Source organism: Marmota flaviventris, chromosome 8 (assembly GCF_047511675.1).
Source record: "Marmota flaviventris isolate mMarFla1 chromosome 8, mMarFla1.hap1, whole genome shotgun sequence".
In the NCBI taxonomy this organism is placed as follows: domain Eukaryota; kingdom Metazoa; phylum Chordata; class Mammalia; order Rodentia; family Sciuridae; genus Marmota; species Marmota flaviventris.
In genome coordinates this window covers 101,028,239-101,032,559 of record NC_092505.1, presented here as the reverse complement: position 1 = coordinate 101,032,559, position 4,321 = coordinate 101,028,239, and the positions used below count along the sequence as shown (strand labels likewise).

The 4,321-nt window shown below is 34.3% G+C and overlaps 1 non-coding gene across 1 annotated transcript; it reads right to left on the bottom strand.

Annotated features, from left to right (window-relative positions):
- Window positions 1–246: 246 nt before the first annotated feature.
- On the bottom strand, window positions 247–320 carry Trnaa-ugc (transfer RNA alanine (anticodon UGC)). The gene has a single exon. It is a non-coding gene; the product is annotated as a tRNA-Ala (tRNA).
- Between the last annotated feature and the right edge of the window lie 4,001 nt (window positions 321–4,321).

The following is a 4,321-nucleotide window of genomic DNA, read 5'->3' as shown; positions in this document are numbered from 1 at the left end:
AATCATTTCACCTCAGGACATTCTTGAATTGCCTCATACTTGAGCTTTTGGGGGACACCACATATCCAATTCATAACTTATGATACAGAGAAAAGTATAGCTATAAACTAGAATATAAAATTAAGTAATAATTTATAGTAGTGATTGTTAAATACTTAAATACTTGTTGTTATATATATGATACATATATACACATTCATAAAAATTAGTTTATTAGTTCCTTGTGTGTGTGTGTGTGTGTGTGTGTGTGTGGTGCTGGGGATTGAACCCAGGGCCTTGTGCATGCAAGGCAAGCACTCTACCAACTGAGCTACATCCCCAGGCCCATAAAATTAGTTTATAAATATGAAAATTGGCAGGTAAAGATCAGAAGAGGAGAGGCGGAAGAAAATATGAACTTTTGATCTATCATCTTGAGCTTCTTCTATAATTTTCCAAAGATTGATAAGTTACTTATGCATAGTTTCCTTGAAGCAAGTCTGCAATGGGGAATTTTATAGTCATGATTTATTAGGGCTGTGTTCTCAATAGTAACCATTGAGAGAATTAAGGAAGAAAGAGAAGAGAAAGGAGCTGCTGAAATGTGGTTTTGAGTAAAAATTGGGGTCTCTTTGATGCCCGGGGTGCTTTAGAATTTAAATGACAAGAGAGTTTGAGAGTTTGTCCTGATTCAAGATCAGGAAATTGGGAGTATGTGTACCTCCAAAACTCCAGTTTGTCATTGACTAGGGATTGCATGGTGCATGTACTGTATAATTCCTAATCACCGTCAGGAAGTTGAGTGGGATGGTTAATTTTATTGGTCACACATTACTCTGGATGTAGACATGAGGAGGTTTCTGATGAAATTTACGTTTTCATTGGCAGACTGAGTGAAGTAGATTGCCTAGTGCCCATCTCAATATTGTAGAAAGTCTGACCTCCCATGATTAAGAATGAATTGCCTTTGAGCTGGGACATATTTTATTTGTTTGTTTACATTTTAGTTTTATTGTTTCTTTTCTCCCTTCAGACTCCAACTGAAACATTGCTCTCCCTGGACCTTCAACCCGGACCTTGAACTTGGACTGAAACTTAAACCATTAATTCTCCAAGGACTCCAGATTACTGATTGCAGATCCTGAGACATTTCAGCCTCTATAAAACCATTCCTTATAATAAAACATTCTACCCCCTTCCCTCCTTTCTCTCTCTCTCTCTCTCTCTCTCTCTCTCTCTCTCTCTCTTATATATATATATATATATATAAAGTCTGGTTGATTCAGTTTCTCTGAAAAATTCTGTCTTGTAAAGTGAGAGAAACCTTTCATAGCTCAAGTGAAATCCTATAGAAAATACTGACCAATGTGAGGTCATTACGGTTTAGATGTGAGGTGACCTCCAAAAGCTCATGAGTGAGACCATGCAAGAAAATTTAGAGGGGAAATGATTCAGTTATGAATCTTACCCATTCCATGATTTAATCCCCTGATAGGAATGAACTGAGTGGTAGGTAACTGTAGGCTGGTGGGGTGTGGTTGGAGGCCATGGGTCATTGGAGGCATGAATCTGGGATGTATGTTTAGTGAGGAGGGCTTTTTCCCTCTTTTTCCTGGTGATGTCTTGAGCTGCTTTCCTCCACCACACTCTTCCTCCATGATGTTCAACCTCACTACAAGCCCCGAGGAATGAAGCTGGATGTATATGGACTGAGACCTATGAAACTGTGAGCCCTAAAGAAACTTTTTCTACTTTAAAATTGTTCTTCTCAGGTCCTTTAGTCACAGCAGTAAAACAGCTGACTAGAACTGAGGTATTAACTAAAACACTTTCAGGAGACAGTAAAAAAATTCCTAGGAACTATGGTTAAGACACCAAAATGTGCAATAATAGGCATACTGCTTTTATTAGGTGATCCATTCCATGTTAAGCTATCATTATAATTCCACAAAATTGCCTTCTTATAAATAGCATTTCCATCCATTCTTTTTTTTTTTCAATCAAGGCTCTAGATAATCCCTGTAAAGACTGAAATTTTTGAAGATGCAGTTATAATAATCTTAATTTTTCTTAAGTCATCATTATTTCCTAGGCATTTAAAGTCCATACATGACTCATTATCTATTCTAAAATAATTTCCAAGCTCCTAAATTAACCTATATTTTATCTGTTCCTTAACGTTTACTTTAAGCAAGTTCTTCTTTATGCTAAAGTACAGCAGTTTGAAGATCTATTTGAAGATCTAACATAAAACTTAAAAATGTCATAGAAAAACCAAATAAGGACCAAGCTATTTTTGAAACAAATTTTGGAATAGTTTAGTACTAATATCTGAGAGTGTAAAACTCCCTTTGAAGATAAAACCTAGAATCAGTGTTTTTTAGAAATTTCTTAGAGAATAATGTATGCTATACAGTTTCCATACAAGTAAACTGAGGGAGAATATGAAGTCAGTTGAAGAATATAGGATGAATGTGGAAAAAAAAAGTCTTATTTTACATTTTTAAGTGTTAACACCTTGATCAGCAATTATTTTTAGTTGGAACTTTGTATAAAGTCATTTATATACATTTTTAATGTTGAAATTTTTTTCCTCATGGCTTTAAATTCAACTGAGAAAATGCCTAAGATGCAATTTTCCAGTGAATGTTTTATTAAAAGGAATGCATTCTTTATGGAGAGCAGATCACTGTGAACAAAATATAGCAAAGATTTTTAGAATAGTTTATCATTACACATCTTTGGAAAAAAGTAATAATGACTGTGGCAATAACATAAGCATATGAGCAGACTTTAATCTCCAAATAATCCTATGTGAGGACAATACTTCTATTACCCTATTTTACATATGAGGAAACTGTGAAAGTTAAACCCAGTCACTCTGGCTAACAAAATAATCTTCTCAACCACTATATTCCTTTGCAGAACAAACATACTCTGAATTACTATTTAAAGCACTTGGATACACGTTTAATAATGTTCATACCTTTCTGAAGGGGTTTATTGGAATTAAATATTTTTTTACTCCTTTTCTTGCTTATTCTATGAACATAAAATAATGGACAGTGGTTAGGGTAAGCTAGTGATCAAATGGGAAATTATGCGCTTTAGTACAACTCTTGAACATTGAATGTAGTTTGCTCTTCAGTAAGAAGATAATTGGTCTTGATCCACTGACAAAGGGCACAATGGTAGGGTTGATTATGCAGCAAATGAAGGTTTACATAGGCTAGAATCATCGTTCTTATGAGAAAGTGCAATGACACAAAAGTCAGGGGCCTGTGGTTTAATTTATGCTTTATCAGTAGCTACTTGGCTTTAGACAGGTCATTTAATTCTATGAGAATCATTTTCCTCTCCTTTAAACTGAGGCAATTGAAATTTTGACCCAGATCAACTTGAAGATTCCCTCTAGGACTCTTCTAAAATTTAATGATTTTATGACTTAGACCTCATTGATAATATGCTAATATTCATAATTAGATGCTAATGAAATATGATAGTTTGCTTTTTTTCTCTCTGATAGGTACAGGTTGGATTTGAGAATCTCCTCTTTTTTCTCAAGGCTTTTTCAGAAACAGTTGTTTTTAGAAAAGAGCCAAGGTGCATGGAGTGGATAAAGATAATTTTAGAATTTATAAATTATTTAACTAGTTAAATTATAAGGATTAAAAATGATTAATAAGTGGAATATCTAAATTATAAAAACAAAGTTAAATAAACTAGTTTATCAATTTGTCTTTGCCTGAAACAGAAAGACAAATAAAAAAAAACCATTATCATACTTTATCTGTGTAGAGAAGTTATGTAAAATGTAAGGCGAGAATGACTTTGAATTTACCTTCTGTAAAAGATGCCCTTACTTAGCATTCTTTTATCGTGATACTTGAATGCAGTGCTTAAGCAGTAGGAAACCCATTGGAACAACTGTGAAACACTGAATTAGAGGTAGTTAAGGGAAGTATCTGCAACAGCTGAAGCAAAAGGAACTTTTTTAGTTGAGAAAAGCAGCTTAGTTAAAACTGTCTAAGCTCAGATGTCAATCATCCCCATGCAGGACAAGTGTGGGTGATACATGGAAAGGGTATTTTAAAATCTGTTCGAGGTTGCCAATCTGGAGGTTTGCCCAGAAAAAAGGGCTTTAGAAAAATCATGAAGGAAACAAGTAAATTTTACCAAGTGTATGCAGACCTCGAGAGACATAGAAAGTAATTGGATAGAAGCCATCAGTAAGCAGATGAAGAGTTCATCATTAATAATTATGACAACAGTTGTTTTAACTGTCTTTTGTCTCATGTCTTTTGCAATGACTAAATGCGGCTTAGTTTTGTGCAAAATCATA